Raw genomic sequence first — 20128 nt, 5'->3', positions numbered from 1 at the left:
AAGCCTCACGCAATAAGAAAAACTCTTGTGAAAACTTCTTTGATCAAAACCGTCGAAGAATTTTTAGGGTTAGAAGCAAAAAAAAAAAAAAACAAACAAAAAAAACATTATATACCTTTGTCGAACAACACGGTGAAAGCTAGAATTGAACTCATGTCAAATGATATCGAGGAGCAACTTGTTTCAAGAATGAAAATGTCGCCATTCTTTTCTTTGCAGTGCGATTAATCCACTGACATTTCTAACTGTGCTCAGTTACTTTTTTTTGTCCGCTTTTTAGACGACGACAACATAATCAAAGAAGAACTGTTGTTTTCTCAGGAACTGGAAATTACATCAAGAGGTATCGACGTCATAAATATAATTGGATATTTCCAGAAATATGGCATTATGTGGGAAAAGCTAGTCGGTTTCTGTACGGATGGTGCTCCTGCGATGTTAGGATCACACTCCGGTCTAACAACGTTAATCAAACAGAGGAATTCGTCAACATTAACATCGCATTGTATCCTTCATCGCCAGGTGTTAGCTTCCCAAGACTCTTCCTAAATGCCTTAATGATACAATGAAATTGGCCATAAAAGTAATAAATTTCATTAAAAGCAGTGCCTTAAATTCACGCCTTTTTAAAAAAACTGTGCACTGAAATGGACTCCAACCATGAGAACCTCCTCTTTCACATAGAGGTTCGTTGGTTGTCGAAAGGCAATATGCTGGAAAGATTATATGAGTTGAGAGGAGAGATTGAGTTATTTCTAGGTGAGAAAAATATGGAAGACTTACTAGTACAGTTTCCTGATTTGACATCTCAGATGCATTTGGCATATCTTGTGGATATTTTTACACACTTAAATAAGTTGAACTTGCAAATACAAGGCTCAGGAAACAGACAATTAGAAGGCGTTGCAAATAATTTAAATTTTGAAGATAAACTTCGTGCTTTTTTTTGCAAACTTAAGATATGGATTAGTCAGTGTCGTACAGATTGAGAATATCTCTCTTGCAGTGTTACCAACTTTTTTTTCCCGAAGAAGTGTTTCTTTAAAAGCGCGCGTCCGCGCCGGGTGCTGCCCGTAAAGTCTGGTGTCTGCGCGCGGTTCCACGCCCGCCCCATCAATCATTCCCTGCCTTTCACCTGTTGTTTTATTATTAAATTCCACTCCGGCTACCTTCCTCCCCCTCTCTGTCTCAAACCCTCCTTCATCCACCTCCTCTTCCTCTGCCAGCCCTCCACCCAGACCTAGAAGATACGGCACAGCCGTGAGAAGAAAAAAGAAGGTTGGTAAGGGAAGGAGTGCAGAGATGAGATAAGGGCCGAGGAAATACGTGAAATCTAGTGCAAGCTTTCGAGAAAGTTTCAAGGTGGGCGAAATATGATTTTAATGCGCTGCAGTAGCTACCGCACCAGATAACTTTATTTTCTACTTTCTACAACTTAAAAAAAAAAAATCCTTTTGATGATCACATGAATTTGTATTGCATCCTATTCTGCATATGTCTTTGTGTGTAGGTGTGAAGTTTTTCTCATATGTTTAAATCAGATCACACTCTAATGTGTTTGACAAAAAATTTGTTTTAAAATTTTTGGATAAAGCAAAGAAACTGATATATTTTTTAAAATTAATATTGGCGCACAAATCTAGCTCTTTACTTAGGCTTTGAATGACCAACATAGAAAAATTACGTAATATTCATGAAAATATTATGTTAAAAACTTAATATTAGTCTTTATTTTTTTTTTAAAACATACTAGACCGTATTGTTGATACTGACTCACTACAATGTTAACTAAACCATCTCTTTAACTACTTAATCTCTTTATAATTTAACTTTATAAGATGTACTATTGAAGAGTATAACTAAACAGACTTCAAAATAAATTAAGAAAGGAATGGTTGTAGAACTTAGAATTGAATTAAGCACTAGACAGCAATAACATCTCCTGTTCATAACCATGAGACGTACAATTCTTAATGTCTAGAAAATTTCTTAGTCCATTGGAGCCTGTTGTATTCAGATTTCAAATAGTGGGGGAAAAAACAAAAAAAAAAAAAAAAAAAAAAAAACAGATACTTCTGAAATAATTTAATGTTAGTTTGTTGCTAAAAATTTGATTCGTTTTGGTTTTGAATCAGCATTATATTATTGCTTCTCTGTATGACGATTGTGGAGCCATGCAATATTTTAAGTATCAATATAAGATTACAAGGGGAATTATAATAATATGAATATGGTTTCAAAAGGTAAATGCGCCGATGTTGTGTTGTTAATCACGACTTAAAAAAATAATAATATTGCATATCTGGAACTTTAAAATTCTTGATAAGTGTTCCCCCCCCCCCCCCCCCCTCAAACAATATTAATTTAAAATGGCGTTAGGCTGTTGTGCTCAAGGATGCAGATTAAATGTAACGTAGTTTAAATGTTGGTATACGTACGGCTATAAAATTATGTCGCTTCGGAAGTCTCTGTATTAGTATTTTGTACTTATGTAATAAAAACATTTTTTTTTTTTTTACTCATTATACCTCAAACTTCCAAAAAAGATATAACATGTTCTTAAAATCTCAATTTCCCGTGTTGTATCCAGCACATGGTGTTATTATTCTCATTATTCTCCCCGAGACTACCCGGTGGGAACAATGCACACACTCCATGGCATCGTTTGCGCCCTGCATACCGACGTTTCCCATTAAACCATGTAGACCCATTTTCTCTTCCCCCCTCTCCAACCCTATTCAAACCACCCACAACATTCCCTACACTTGAAACATGAAAATTTGTTTGCCTCCGCTCTACGCTCGTACCCGGTGGTTGACGGGGAAGTGGTGTTGTGGGACGGTGAAGGGGGGGGGGTGTTTTAAGAGGCGCGGGAGAGTGAGGATGCCTTTCTCTGTTTTGACGACGTTACGGGCGCGCAGAATGCGCCACTCCGCTGTAATTACGGGCTAAATAGACCAGTATTTGCTCCGCGCACGAGGGTTTTGAAAGCTTCCATTTCGGTAGCGGGGACATCGCAGCGTAACTACGTCCCACACGCCGTGCCATATAACCCCCCCCCCCCTTTTTTTTTTCCACCCAAACCCCAACGAATTTTTTTGCTCGTCGGAATCACCGCTACACACGTGCGTGTGCGCGAAATTCTCTCCCCCCCACCCCCCCCCCAACCCTTTTCCAAAACGGGCTAGTGACTCACTTCCTGAATGCCGCGACGAGAAACGGTGGGACAGGAATTAATGCGGGAAGCGCCATATCGGAGGGGGGCGTAAATGACTTCGTGTGTGTGTGAGTGTGTGTAGCGTGTGTGTGTGTAGACCATTTTCAGCCGCGGGGTTGAAATAAATGCCTCTCGTACTACTAATTCCCGCCCGTGCGGTATGCGAAAATGCGCGTGAATATTCAAGTGAGACATCCGATAATTAGGCAAATATAATAACTGTTGCGAGGGACCCCCAACTTTTTTTTTGCTTTTGCGCTGTGACGTCACAAGCGCCAGAACTCCCGTGGATAATTTTGAAATCGCGCGCGGGTTATGAATACGTAGTAGCCATTGAATTAATATTTTGGAAACAGATAATGCACATTCCCCCTCCCCCCCCCAAAAAAAAGTAAATTCCTTTACTTGTCGACATTTTAAGTACGTTAACTAAGTGGGGGTAATTTAATAGTAAGAACGAAACTTTTGATACACTTTCAATTAACTTAACATTCGTTGAACACATCTAATAAATCTCAATGCATTGTGCTTAGTCGTGGAATAGTTATCTCTCAAAATATGTTATACAATTATTGTTCTTAAAGTTGTATTTTAAAATATAAAACCTGCCAAAACAAACAATTTCATAAGCAAGTTTGTATGTACATTAAATTATTACAATGTATTTCATTTCTACATCTTTACTATCATGCACATTAAGAAAATACTTTAGGAAAGCCATTTTGTAATCCAGGAAACAGTTTTAATTAATATCTTCATTAATCTACACTAACTTTAACATTCATACTGATACGATACTCATACTGATACGATATTCATACGCAGCTGAACATGGCTACTGGTTAATGCGATCCATACATCATCTATTGGTAGGGAGCGGGTTCAATGACCTCCAGGATGAACTTTATAGTTCTACGTACACTCGGTCACATGTCACCCTCTCATTGGCTGCTGTCTTGTGAAGGTGTCCCAATGTAGTGGACTGTGATTCGATACAGCTTCGGTTGAGTGTTTCTCACTGGCCCGGAGTCATCCAGGTGAGTTGTGAGCCAATAGCAGAGGCAGCACTGAGGTATAACTAAGATTATATGAATTATAGGCCGTCGTGAAATGAATCTGCGAATTTTTCCGGTCCCTATCTATTGGTAGTGTGGGCTAAAGAGGGCTGGGGAGAACAAACTCGGTAGTTCACCCCATTAAACTCCTGGTCTTGGCATTGCAAACCTACATTGTGAATGCTGCGTCGTTTCTCACAAGTGCTGTTTGAGCTAAACAGGTGGCTAATCGCGTGATTGTGACACTAGAGGTTTGATTATAGCTTTGTTTCGGATCCAACTGGCCTTTGGGCATAACCATTATTTCATTATTTTTATAGCTTCTGGACTTATTATTGTTTTTAAATTCTGTCATTCGGTTAACACAGTGTTTCCCAACCAGTGGTCCGCGGACCATCAGTGGTCCGCGAGAGCTAAAATATGGTCCGTGAAAGATTTCAAACTTTGAATGAACGCGCGTCGGTGAACAAAAGCGAGCGCGGCGCGCAGGCAACCGGGGGAAGGGCAAGCAACTGACTAAACATTATGGCGCACGCCGGTCAGTCGAGCGTACGTTTTCTTTTGTTTTGCTCAGCAGGGTTGGGTTAGTGATTCTGTTTAGCTGTTTAGTGGGTCAACTACTGTAACTCCTCAATATTCTTATGGATATTTTGATAACATATGAACAGGGTAAGTCGGCTACGCATTTTTCTCTGTTAAACGTTTTTAATAAAAACATGCAATTACAAAACAGAATGTGGACGTTAGTTTACGTATGAGTCTTGTGTTTGTGTATTACAAATGTTCACTACAGTTAGGTACAGTTAGTTGAAAACCTAATTATATTTAAAATAAAGCGATATGAAATTAAAAATTAAGATAGTAAAAGAACACTGGCCTCCCAAATTAAAAAGTGGAGCCAGCCACAACAATTCTTAAAAATGTGCTATCATATAATTGTTGAATTGTTATTATGCTGTTTTAGGTTTTTCATAACGAAATAAAAACACCGTTAACTCTTTTAATGCCAAAGTCGGATAAATTGCCTTTTCTGTGTCGTGCAAAAAATTGGAGGATCGAAAAATCGGCCTGAATACTTTTTTCTTTCAAAGACGCATTTACGACACTTGCAGCGCACTCTACCGTTGTCAGTTTGACTCGCCCTACTATTGAGTTGCTTTTACTCAAATAGAGAGCAGAGCTGTCACGCTTCTGTCTTCCTTCCCTGATAGAGAGCAGGGTTCTCATGCTGTTTTCGAACAGCATGTGAAACAGATTGGTACTGCGTTTGTGCGCATTTCTTCGTTTTGAATTTAAGTTTCCGTTGTGAGAAATTCAACTTTTATTTTTTTAAATTATCTTTTGATTATTTTGTAAATTATAAGTGTTAATTATTTTCTACATAAGTATGTGTTCCTGCTTATAAAAATTTATTTTGCAAATATTTACAAAAATTATATATTTCTGGCAAACAAATTATTAAGTTGCTTTATCAAAAAATAATAAGCAGTTTCATGGGTATTATAAATTACCAGTTATTCTTTATTGTTGTTTATTGTGCGTTGAAAATCATTTTTGTAACAGTTGTAGTGATTATAATTTCCCACGAAATTCTTCGTGTCAAGAATATTACTTTGATAACCATGCCCTATTCGCACGCCAATCCATTAAAAATAATATAAACTTATTCACGAGAACTTTAAAAAATAAAAATTAAAAAAATGCATTACATGTTTTTATTTAATCTTTAAAAATGACAAAGAATAATTTATTTATAAGATGTAAACAATTTATACTTCCATACTTAAAGGTAAAAAAGTTATATAAAAAAAAGTTATTAAAGGTAAAAAAGTTATTAATTTTAACTCCAGATATGTACCTAATTTATTTAAAATTGACTTGGCGTTTTTAGTATAACCTTCATAGAATTAGACAATTTGAGGCTGGCACCAAGAGGGTTAAGGGAAATTTAAGTAACCAAGACCCTTGTTTTTAACGATTAGACATCATTATTTTTTAAATTGTGTAGTAAAGATTTAAGTTTGTAAAAAAAAATTAAAGCTAGGTTAGAATTTTTTGGAAGCCAGTTTATATTTATTTATTTAATTATTTATTTTATGAATTATGAAAAAAATTAGCTATATAACTTTTTATTCTTTTACTTGGCATAAAACATATTATAAGCATAACAGTGTATATTCTATTGCATTTTGGTTTTGTTTTCAGAAAATTCCGCCTAAGAGAAAATATGATAATAGTTACATTAAATTTGGATTTACTTCGATAGAAAGTAATGGAGAAATAAAACCACAATGTGTTATATGCGCAACTGTTCTCGCGAACGAAGCCTTGAAGCCAGCGAAATTAAAACGTCACCTAGAAACGACTCATCCAAATTTTTCTGACCGACCACCAGAGTTCTTTCAAGGAAAATTGGAGAATTAAAAAAAAAAATGAAACCTGCGCCTAGTGGTACAAGATATGCATCATGTGAAAAAAAACATTAGTAGCATCGTTTGAGATATCGAAATTAATAGCACAATCAAAAAAGCCTCACGCAATAAGAAAAACTCTTGTGAAAACTTCTTTGATCAAAGCCGTCGAAGAAGTTTTAGGGTTAGAAGCAAAAAAAACAAACAAAAAAAACATTATATACCTTTGTCGAACAACACGGTGAAAGCTAGAATTGAACTCATGTCAAATGATATCGAGGAGCAACTTGTTTCAAGAATGAAAATGTCGCCATTCTTTTCTTTGCAGTGCGATTAATCCACTGACATTTCTAACTGTGCTCAGTTACTTTTTTTTGTCCGCTTTTTAGACGACGACAACATAATCAAAGAAGAACTGTTGTTTTCTCAGGAACTGGAAATTACATCAAGAGGTATCGACGTCATAAATATAATTGGATATTTCCAGAAATATGGCATTATGTGGGAAAAGCTAGTCGGTTTCTGTACGGATGGTGCTCCTGCGATGTTAGGATCACACTCCGGTCTAGCAACGTTAATCAAACAGAGGAATTCGTCAACATTAACATCGCATTGTATCCTTCATCGCCAGGTGTTAGCTTCCCAAGACTCTTCCTAAATGCCTTAATGATACAATGAAATTGGCCATAAAAGTAATAAATTTCATTAAAAGCAGTGCCTTAAATTCACGCCTTTTTAAAAAAAACTGTGCACTGAAATGGACTCCAACCATGAGAACCTCCTCTTTCACATAGAGGTTCGTTGGTTGTCGAAAGGCAATATGCTGGAAAGATTATATGAGTTGAGAGGAGAGATTGAGTTATTTCTAGGTGAGAAAAATATGGAAGACTTACTAGTACAGTTTCCTGATTTGACATCCCAGATGCATTTGACATATCTTGTGGATATTTTTACACACCTAAATAAGTTGAACTTGCAAATACAAGGCTCAGGAAACAGACAATTAGAAGGCGTTGCAAATATTTTTAATTTTGAAGATAAACTTCGTGCTTTTTTTTGCAAACTTAAGATATGGATTAGTCAAGTAGGCGAGGGCAATTATAGTGCGTTTGCAACATTGAATACACTCCTGGATAACAAAAAGTATGTCATGTTTAGGGAAAGCATCCAAAAAAAAAACAGCAAATGTCATTTGCAAATGTTGGTTGATGAATTCAACTGTTACTTCTTAGAATATAACAATACAGAAGCTAATGTGGACCAAAAACTGATACGTAACCCTTTTGGCACTAACGCTAGAGAAGTTGCAGAAGAAATCCAACAAGAACTTATTGAATTACAAAATGACAGGAACTGTAAGGACGCTTTTGAATCTGATTCTTTGGAGACGTTTTGGTGTAAGAAAGCAATTTCATATACTAAAATTCGAGAAATTGCTTTGCGCTCTCTTATGCTTTTCTCAACAACTTATTTATGCGAACAAGGATTTTCTGCATTACTGATCATTAAAAACAAATCCAGGAATCGACTGAAAATAAGTGATGATATGCGTGTAGCTTTGAGCAAAAATATTACCCCAAGAATTCAAGATCTTGTATAAAAGATGCAAGCTCAAAAATCTCATTGATGCAAACTGAATTGTGTACTAAAAATATATGTTTCCAATCATAACACTGTTAATTAATGTTTTTTTGATTGCTTATGTTAAACGTTTCGATTATCATTGAACGATTAGGCTTAAAGTTTATTTTTAGATTGATACAGATTATTTTTTAACCTTGTGGTCCCTGCTAATAATAATGAAATTAAAGTGGTCCCTGATCAAAAAAGATTGGGAACCACTGGGTTAACACTACAATTTTTTTTTTGCGATTAACGATCTGTATATTTTGATAAAAAACGAACGTTCCCGTTTTAAAGTAGATACCATAAATAAAGTAATCATCCTTCGACATTTTGTATAAATTAAACCTGATATAAAATTATAAATTTAAATGGCATTTCTTCCAGTTATTGTTGAGATGCTGGTAAGAACAGGTGGCATAATATTTTACCACGTACCTAATAAAAAAGGCATTCCACATTTTTTTTTTTGCAAAATTACATACAGGAAACGTTATCGTTGACTTGGCAATGGGTTGGAAAGTTAAATAAACCGCTCGATCTTACGCTCGACTTGTCTGAGGACACTTTATAACCAGCTAGCGACTGAGGCTTCAAGAGTCCGTAGTGTTGGTTATAAGCTACAAAAGGTTCCCTCTGGCAGAGGCCATTGGTACTCGAGAGACCCCAAGGCATATTCTTTATGGGCTTATTCTCCAGTGATTCGTAACTGCTCCACTACCAATGTCGTGGAGGGAAGGACCAAAATCTCGGACACGAAGGGAGCAGCAAAGCAGAATAAAAGGATAGATAGTATATTGTGGATTCAATAACAATTGCGATAACTGCGACACAGCAACCACATTAGCAACTACACTATCGCTGCGGACTCACACCATTCCATCTTTCACATCCTTTTGCTCTCTTGCAATCCCGAGAAAAAAACCTACCAAAATGCAAACATCAGAACGCAAACCCCAAAACTCAAACCCCATTTAGCAAAATTCCATAGCAAACATCGTTAATAAATCCCATAAACCTAAGCCTTTAAAGCTAAGCCCATAATTATAACCCCCGAAACCTAACCCCAAAAACCTTACCCCAAAAAAGAAAGCACCAAAAATCTAGCACAAAAAAGCCATCCCCATAAAAATAACCCCCAAAAACTATACCTAAAAAGCAACTCAAAAAACCAAAGATAACCTCATAAAACTAACCTAACCCCAAAAAACTAACCTAATCCCAAATTTCTAAAATAATCCCACATACTTAAACAAACATAACTTAAACTCACCTAACCGTAACTGTTCTAACATAACCTAACGTTACCAAACCTTACCTTCTAAAAATTACAGTCTCTCTATATGAGCACACCGCCTGTTTCAATAATGCGTATGGTCGTATATTGCTTTCTTGCATATTTACAAATTGCATTATTTCGGATTAAGTACTAGATATAGCACATCCATACTTTCTTTTGGCACACTTGTGAATTTGCATACTTTCGCAATTTCATAACTGTGTTAGTTATGGTGTAACCACTTTGGCATTTCCTTTTTGGGATTAGCCTTTTGACTTTTTGCTATTTAGGGTTTTCTTTTTGGGGTAGATATTTGTGATCACCTGTTTGTGGTTAGCTTTTCATAGTCAGCTTCTTTGGGTTCGCTTTTGGGAGTTGGCTTTTTGAGGTAAACCTATTAGGATTGGTATTTTGGTGTTAGCTTTCTGAGGTTTGGTTTTAATGATTAGCTTTTTGGGACTAGATATTATTAGTTAATTAAAGCTTAGATTTTTTCTGGGTGAGATTATTATGGTAAGCATTTCAGGGTAATTTATTGGGGTTTTCTTTTTGGAATTACCGTTTTTGGAACTACATTTTTTGGGGTAAGCTAATTGGGGTTAGATTTTTTGGGTTACATTTTGAGGTTAGCTTTCAGCAGTTACTTTTTTTGGGTAGCCTTTATAGGTTGTATTTTTAATAACTTTTGTTGTAAACTTTTTTTTGTCAGGTTTTAAGGCTTAGATTTAACGGTTAAGTTTTTTTGGGTAGCTTTTTTAGATTAGTATTTCGAGTTAGTTTTTTTTTGTTTAAGATTTTAGGGTCAGCTTTTTTGTTTCATCTTTTGTAATAGTTTTTTGGGGGTATTTTTTGTAGCTATTTGGTGTTAGGGTTTTGGTGTAAGCTTTCTGGTTGTAGTTTTTTAGTGTTAGCTTATTGCATGCTTGTTGCCTTAACATTTTACCTTTGACTCTTATTTATTGACCCTTGCTCTAATGATCTGTTTATACTACTTAACCCGCCAATCAAGAAGAACTGGTACTAAACGCCTGAGCTGGCAAGTTATATCAACATAAAACGGCAAAACCAAATGTAGGTTTAAATATTCATCACGTATTGTAGATTATTGGTAATCGAACCGAAATAAACCGTAGACATTCGCACAAACCTTAATTTACTTAATGCCTGGCATTCACAGTTTCCATTTAAAGTATTAGGACAAGGTTTTTCGTTATCTTTTCATCTAACACACTCAGCAGGGATTTTAATTTATTTATTTTTTTTTAAACTGGGAAGTAGCTATTCGTGAGGAAGCTCTCAATGCAATAAACTGATGATATATGTGTGGGAGTACCTGGGGGGGGGGGGGGGGGGGGGAACTCGACAGGGAAAGGATTGTTTTATTGCACGCTGCAGAAATGTGATACTTCGGCGATAGCAGAGTTAACACGAAGGATGCCTCAGATATAAATAAAACCAACAGTGTACCCTGTTATGGGAGGCGATCCATTCGTTTAAATCTCAGGGGCGACAGAGTTACCAGCGCGAGTTATCCCCTGATGGTCATTCTCGATTTCAAGCGGTGGAGGTCAAGAGAAAGGAAGAGGTATAAACTGAAGCATATACTTGTAGACTACATACATATGCTAATGTAGACCGTTTTATCAGGTATATATCGAGGAAAGACTACATGGTGCGACTTCCGGAAAAAAATTACATAAGTTTCATGGTCCATACACTTCAAAACTATTTTCTCAAAGGTTTTTTTATGGACGCGATAAATGCCGAAATTTTTCTGAAATCACTTTCAAACTGTTACATAAAATAAAGTAACGGAAAATCTAGGTTGAGTTCGTTAAGGTGTAAAATCCGATTTAAAGGGAATATTAATTTAAATTCAGAAAATATTTTATAACTATGATAAATGTCTTGCTTGCATAGGTTATTATATCTCGTTAAAGGATAAAATAATTTCATTACCTCCGTATTAGGTTCATTATCAAATATGTTGAACTTTACTCTAAATCTTCTAAATATTATCTCAAACTTTTGAAGGTAAAGAATATTCCTACACACTTTAGATTGCATAGAATTAAATACGTGTTTATTTATTTAATGTGGGACGCACAAAATTAAAAAAAAATTCAGGATTTATCACTTATTAAATATGAGAAAACGTTTGTTCTATCATTTTAGAATTTTGGATAACGTAAAGGATGTTATGTACTTAAATTGAGTTGTCAACATGCCGACAAAGTTTTAAGAGTCCCAGAAATTTCTATAACGTTCAAAAGTTAATGGTACTTTGTAAAACACACTTTTAGGCTGTCCCGGAAGGGATTTTACAAACCTAAGACTCTGTCTCAAACGGAAGGTTAATTATTTCATTTTTATAAAATTAGTTATTCTAGGGGCAAGATAGAGTAATTTCAAACATTAGCATGACTTGTTACACCGATTATATTACACTTAGTGAATATTTATTTAAAATATTTGTGACAAAATAACAAATGATTTAGAACATTATTATGTACCTACGCCATTACTGGTTTTCACTGTAAGTCGTAGAGAAACCACAAGAATGAACCTTGTTTTTAGAAGCGTACTGTGTTGATCTGTGCCATCGTTGTGTTTTCCAGAATATTCGTTTAGTTTCATCGCTGTTTTCACCTGTGTATAGCTGGGTTGTTTTGTTGTCCTCATCATCTGTATTATTTTTGTATCATAGTTTGGTTAATTTTTTTTGTGGTCGCTGTTTTGTCCATGGTTATTGTTTGTATGCGTTTTCGGTTCTTGTTGCAACTAACTATGTTCGTCTGTGCCTTCATAATTTATTTTTCTGACTATTTCCTTCAATGGAATTCCTGTGCTTTCCTTACGTTCATATATTTGACATCGGCTGATTTTGGCTTGTTTTTTTTCTCTCTTTGTTTTTATATTCGCCTTCCTTGTCCATTCTTGTGGTTTCTCTATGAAACTAAGTGAAATCAAACAATGACGTTTGTCCATAGAATTGTTCTAAATCAGTCTTCCTCCATTGCAAGATTAATTCAAAGAACGAATAATAATAAATGCAAGAAAGTTTTCAGGTTAAATTTATAGAAACCGTCCTTAAATAAAAGTAATGACGTGGAAATTAAAAAAATATTATGACGCATGAGACATAGCCTTAAGTCCAATTATTTCTCTGAAAACTGTTGTAAATTACACTTTCATTCTTCCAACACTTATTGCTTGGCTACGAAATTCTGTAGTCAGAACGCTCTAACACTGCTCAACGTACGGTCATAGGTTGTAAAGAAAGACCAAATTTACTAGAAAAATATGGGCACACTCCACAGTTCTATACCTACTTTTTAACTTCAATGCTGTTTTACCAGTAGTGTAAAATAGTGAAAACGTAAAATTACACAAGTAGCACACAATTTTTATAATAGACGATAAATACTGTGCATGCATACAGACTACAGCATATTTACGATTTTCCTAAAATATCATGTAAATCTATGATGTATTGGGAAAAAGGAAAACTTTTTTTTTCGGAAAAATACATGGTTATACTGTTCCAGAAGGTTTTCCACAGAAAATTTTCCCATTAAAATCTCTAGCTTCGCTCTACAACTGGGGCCCATTCCACGAACGTACAAGTTTGTTACTTTACAGTTTGTTTAAATATACAGTTTCAAGTATTTCACAACAGTAATATTGTAAACATGTAATGAGAAGTTAATTTTTACAACTATACAAGTGATTAACTTGTATACTATCTTAAATCTCTGTCTTATTGACGGTTGTAGGTAAAACAAACTTGTAGCTGACACTTGTATATTACCAATTTTCTATTTACCTCAAAAAGCAGTAGGTTCACCAACAGTCCTCCAAGAATTACCCTTACTCAGTTAATATAACAATTAAGAGTTGAACTAAAATCTTAAACAAATTTAAGCCACAACTAACCAATAATAACTGTTAAACGTACTCTAGTTAACTGAGGTTATGTTGCCTAAACTTATTAGTTACAAGCAATTAGGGTTATGTTAGTTTCAGTTGTACCAACTGTTCCACTTGTCACATACAGCCAAGACGTTTAATTGGCTAATGACCATTTAAAAAATCTATGAGAAATCCCTGTTTGTAAAAATTTGTAATTGCAGGTGCTTATTTCTTATATTTGTTACATACAAGACTCTTGCCTTTGTGAAATGGGCTACTGGTGTAACACTATGCTTTTCTGCCACGATTTTTGGCTGAATATTCTTTCGACCGCGTTTCTTAGAGTGCACAGTTGCAGGCAGGTCTCTCAATAATACACCAAGTAAATTGTTTAAAATATAACATGTAAACAACTGATGTAACAGAAAAACATAGTGTGGCATCGGCCTTAAAATGTTTGCCACACTCTTCACTAAGTACTCTTCAAGGATGTGGTAACTGTTTGCGCTGTTTGCGTTTGTTAACTTATTACTTATTTAATTAATTTTTTTTCGTAACGACTCGTTAACAGCGAGATAATTGAAGACGATAGTTCACAAAGATGTGTACCAGGGACTTTGAGAAAAGATTTCGGCCTTTCAGTAAGGAATCCTTTTGGTAAGGAACCGTCCCAGAATTTTTCCGGGAGTGACTTCTGGAAAATCGCTGGAAACCCGAGATCGGGTTGTATCGGAATTCGAACCCGACTCATGAAACGCGAGCAAGTCCCGCCTCTCCGCCACCACATAATTTATGTGGAAATTCACGCAGCCAATTGTTAATTATTTATTCTCTACGGAAAATAAAACTGGCATATAAAGCTGTCGGTATTGGTAACGCTTTGAAGAAGCTAAAATCGTGGGTTTAACGGAAAAAATATTTGGTAACTTACAGAAACAAGTCTGTTGACAAAATTTTACTCGACAAAAATTTTTAAATGTCTCAAACTTCCATAAGAATTGTTCTTTAAATTATTATTACAATGTGGAAGATTGATTTAAGACGTTCTTGTTAAACTGTGTTCCACTGTTTGTCGCTGTATTGTCCAAAGTTTTTTTTTTTGTGTTCACAGTTCTTGTCACTGTTGTCTCGTCATCATAAGCCCATCAAGTCCATCACTACCAATTTTTTTTTTTTACTTTCCAAGGAAGTAACTGTGCTATGTTCTTTAATATTTTGACTTCGGTTGATTTTGGCACGCTTTTTATGTGTTTGCACATTCATCTGTTTTATATATTCATCTTCTTTGTCTGCCATTGAGATTTCTCACGACACCGTGTATAAAAGCAATGGTGCATGTCGCCAAAAACATCTTAAATCATAATATGGACTTAGGACAAATAAATCGTTCTCTTCAAATAAGTTATTACGAAACAATAGATTTCAGAAACTGGACTTACCTACATTTTTCAATAACACCACGATTATTTTTTTGTTGGTTGATTTGGCTATAGCTAGAGACCTGAAAAATTCGCGGGTTCATTTCGTGTTATGCTTAAAATTCAAATAATTATACCTTAGTGCTGCTTCTGTCATTGATTCATTGTTAGAGACCTGCAAAATTCGCGGATTCATTCGGTGATAGGCTAGAATTCAAACACATATACGTCTTAGATAATTTTGCTATTGGCTTACTGTTAATCTGGACGAATCTCAACCAGTTATAAACCCTCAACCAAAGAAGGATCGAATCAGAGAAAAACCAGCTGAGACGACTTACAAGTCGGCAGCCAATGAACTTGCGTTATTTGCCCGAGTGTACAGGGGTAGGTGCAGTCTATCCTGAAGGCCATCGAAACCGCGAATTTTGCAGGTCTCTATTCATTGTTAATCTGGAGGACTGAGGGCCAATTAGAGACCCTCACTCATAGAAGTGTCGAAGCACAGGCCACCCAGTCGAGACGACTCACAAGTCAGCAGCCAATGGACAGTTGGCATTTGCCCGAGTGTGTAGAGAACATTGGAGTCTATCCTGGAAGTCATTGAACCCGCGAATTTTTCCGGTCTCTAGCTATAGCCTATATTAATTTTTATATTGCCATAGCTTTTTATACTATTTATGGTTTTATATACCGCTGGAACTGATTTTATCTCAGCGAGTGATGAAATAAGCGGCTGAAAAGCATCGAATGGGGTAGTGCGAATTGTTCAAATGAAACTGATGTTCATTAAACCAGGCCGATCGCCTGGGTGCCATCTGCGCGCCGAAACGACCGTCCGTCGGGGACGTAAATTCGCTTACGAGCTGTCGACAGTTTTGTTTCCGTGGCAACGGGTGGTTAACAAATGGCAACACAACTCACGGGCCGGCAGGTGCTCCCCTCGGCTGCTGTTCCCGATGCAGCGAACACCCTGACGCGGTTCTAATGCGCCTCTCGTCTGAATCGCTTGAACGTTGCGGAGATTTACGGGCGCGCGATTCATTCAAAGTTCGCTGAACACGTTGTCTGCGTTTAGCGGGACGTTTAACGTTCAGAGTTTGGGGGGGGGGGGGGGGGGGGGGGGGAATGGTGAATGTGAAGTACTATGAAACAGTTTTCGCATGTGAAAATTTAAGAAGAAATATTGATCAATTACCAAAATATAAAAAAAATAAAAATTATTAATGTTTACTATACTATACGCAAATATTTTTGCCTTCTTGCAAAATTAAATAATAATATTGTTTTATAAATTTAGTGTGCATCGTTTTTACGATTATAAATAACAAATAAAATACTGCAGCAGAAGTAACATATATATTTATCTGTGTGTATATTTATATATGGTTTAAATGTATAATTATAAATATAAACCTGTAATTCAATGTAATAAAAAGTGTTTAGGTCACTGTCAATTGTTATTCGTTGAGACCACCATACACTACTTTCAATCTATCTTTATTTATCAAGCATGCCATTTTTAAATTTTAGTTTTTTTAAAAGTTAAATTTGAAATTTGAGAGGTTTTTTTTTTGACTTGATGTAAGCTTTTGGACATACGCCATTGCTAAGCAATGGCGTTTGTCCAAAAGCTTACATCAAGTCATGCACTCTCATTGCACAAATCTTTCAAAGATAATAGATTTCTTTTACTGACTTTAAATCACTTTCACTCTATAATTAACGTTTGACACCCTTCAATTGTCCGCAGTGTAGGAATTGCCCTACCTGTTTACTCGGTGATAAAGCTTCTGACTCTTTAACCAAAGTTGCCAGGTTTGATTCTCTGTAGGGGCAGGGATTTTTCAATTGTGGAAATATTCCCTTCACGGGTCCAGTGATGAGTGTTTGTGTAGTCCCTTTGTCTCCATTCTGCGGAACGCATTGCATGATCACTCTGCAGTGAAAACCACCTCGAGGCGTTGCTTGGTATCACCGTGCTCGGACACGAGTATCATGGAATAGTCATCATCGTCATCAAAGTACATATTCAGTACTGTAGTGTGTATATATATTTCCCTATGAAATATCTTTTTTCTTATAAAAATATCAAAACAAATTGCCTTTTCGTAACTCATTTGAGAAAGCCATTTGCGAATGATTCTGTAAGTTTATGTAGCAAATGTGAGTCGTTTAATTTTCGGGATATTTGTTATATTTCAAAAACAAACACATTTTCTGGTCTTTTTGCGTTTCATGAAATAGTAATGATTAATATATGTTTCTCTGTGCAATTTAGTAAGTCTGGTTGCAAATAGATCAGGAATTTACCGATATTAATACGAAAAATTATTTTTATTTAGCCTTAGTTGTCCTATTAAATGTTATACTTAGAGAAACTATATTTTTTGAACAAAATTATAGTATTTTAGTTACAAATCACAATTTTTTCCAGAAGAATTATTGTAATGTGACTGGTCTTTCATTTTTATGAACCTTTCCAAAGATTTTATTTTTTTTTGTTTGCAAAAACATAATTTTCTCAGAGAACCCGATTTTTCAAAATATTTCAAGCAATATTTTTTTTTTTGTTTTATATAAGAAATTTACTCTTGGACCCTTTGGCAATACTAATGAAGTTAGTGCACAAATAAAACTTATAATTTATGTTCTGTGTTTTGAGCTAGCATAATAGCGCAGCAGCAGAAAAAAAATACTGTAAATGCTGCGATTACTTCAAATTTAATCTCAGTACTGGATACAAATATTTGTCTAACAGGGCAAAAATAAATCACTTCTCAGACCAACCTACCGTGCTACACGCTAATATTTCATATTTAACTTGGTCACTTTCTTCAAGAAAGTATTACGGGAATTTTTTAACCATATATTTTTTTTTTTACCTCAACTCCAGTAACAGTCACGTGAGGCAGTTTCGGCGGTAGTAAAGCTACTGGAAATCTTCCGACAACCCCCATACACCATACCCACAGTAATATCATTTTACAAAACGCACCGCGGGGGGTACAACTTTCGGAGTTGGCAAATTGCGGAAGAAATACTGGTGTTCCCGGGCTGGAAGTTGCCTTCAACCCCCCCCCCCCCCCCCCTCTATTCAACCTTTTTTTCTACTCCTTTCTAGTAGAACTGAAGAAGACTCGTTTACGTCAGGGGGAAGAGAAATGAAGAGAAAGAGAGAGTGTGAGAGAGAGAGAAAAAAAGTTTCCGTTCGTAACTCCTCCGGGTTTTGTAATGTCACAATAAACCTTTTCTTGCATCATCGTCCCAACCTCCCGTGCGGTTTGGAGCGCCGTAATAATCAAGACTTTTGGGCGACCCCTGAGCAGGAAGTGGCCGCCGTCAGTTGGTAATAAACCTGACGACTACAGCCGTAATGGCGACGAAACGCAAAACTTAAAAGGAGATTCCCTCCTCCCCCTCAACCAACGAATGGTCAAGTTCTGCGCTGCAACGGAACCTTTCCCTGCTCCCAACTATACGATTGTTTTATTCAAGTGTCCGAATGAAGGTTCATAAATTAGTCACCCATTTCCCCCGTTCGTTCACAACCCACTTCGGGCGTGAACTTCACCCGAAACTTCACACACGATGCCTATGCAGAATTTCCACCATTCATGCCCCTGTTGCAAGAGCTCGGCACAGCTTTGCTTTCTGTTTTTTAACCATGTTAAATTTGTGAACCTGTTTGATACTTCCTTTTATATTATTCATTATTGGAATTTATATAATGTTAGCACATGTTCACCATTCAAATTAGCGGTTTGCTGATTGATGTGGCATACCAAAAAGGAGGGGGGGGGGGGGGGCTCAAAGCTCTCGTAGCGTACGTTTTGTGAGTTAAAAAACTTTAATTTTTTTTTCATGGCTTTTTAAGTTCCATACGTATGATTTTTTTCTCCTTTGAAATAGTAAAAACCCATAATGAATCGCCTTTTAAGAGTCGGTACTGACTCAGTTTTACTGATATTATTTGCTGGGTGTCAGTTTCTTGGTTTTGGTGGTGACGCCAAATATAAATATGATTTCAGTACTAAGCCTCTAGTGGGTTTGTTTATCCTTATAAAATGAGTATATGTTTTATTTTTATTACGATTTGAAGATACGTATCATAAATCTTGTCTGGGAAGGATGCAAGAATTTGGGTTCATTTGTTTATCCGTTTGCCAGAGAATCTTTCTTTAACCTCCGCAGATATATTTTTTCTTATTTATAATTGCGTAGCAAAATACAAAAAAGTCACAGTAGCTAATTATTTGGTACAGGTTGGGGATTTGAAAATTTCTGAAGAAATGCCTTTAACCCGAAAACAGCGTAACTTTTAAAATGTATTTATTTTTTATTCAGAACAGTAATGTACTGTTCTCGACGTGACTTTGAGTTATGGGACATCCTGTATACACGCTGTCTTTTTTTTTTTTTTCGCCACCCGTGTTTCAGCTGATAGGACAGTCCGATACGAGCGGAACAAGGTACTTGCCGCGCCTTCAGGGTACTGGCCCTGAAGGGAAACTGGTCTTTCAGGCGTCGAGGCTTAGCGGGCGGCTGCCTCGTCGCTCGATAGCGGAAACTGGTCTTCAAGCGCGGTAACGACGCCTTAATTATTATAATTAACAAGGGGGGAAAAAAATTCCGGGGGATTTTAGTGAAATATTTTCATTACGGGTGGCGATCTCCGATATCGGCAGCTTGGAAGCACGTCCGTTAGCTTCCAATGGCCGTATTTGAGGCGAAGAGAGAAAGTTAAAGATTATTAAGATCGAAACGCGAAATTTTTATTACTACATATAGGTTTTTTTTTTTTAGTTGATGCGCACGTATAAACGCGTATACTCGCATGGGCCGAAAGCACTGTCCAGAAACGGACGCACCTGGCGTAGCAGAGTCAGTTACCTTGACTCACACACAACTCAAGCACTTGGGCAATGGATAGCATCAAGATGTGCTTTGATTGTTCCACGTTAGCTAAAAACATTTTCGCTGTTCAAGGTCAAAATGGTATCCTGTTTCAAGGAATTACACAATTTCCAGCTTAACTTTGTCCATACCTAGCCTTTGTATCTTCAGATTATTCCCATTTTTAAACTAACAATTTTTGTAGAAACTTTTCATGCACTGTTCATTTGTGGCGTGGCAGTAGACCGAAAATAGTTTAACCAACAGGTAGTAGACTGAGAGTCGTTTTGTCAAAATTCATTCAATATAAACATCAT

This window comes from Bacillus rossius, chromosome 1, assembly GCF_032445375.1.
Source record: "Bacillus rossius redtenbacheri isolate Brsri chromosome 1, Brsri_v3, whole genome shotgun sequence".
Taxonomy (NCBI): domain Eukaryota; kingdom Metazoa; phylum Arthropoda; class Insecta; order Phasmatodea; family Bacillidae; genus Bacillus; species Bacillus rossius.
The sequence above is the reverse complement of the archived record's forward strand: the minus strand, read 5'-3'. Positions refer to the sequence as shown.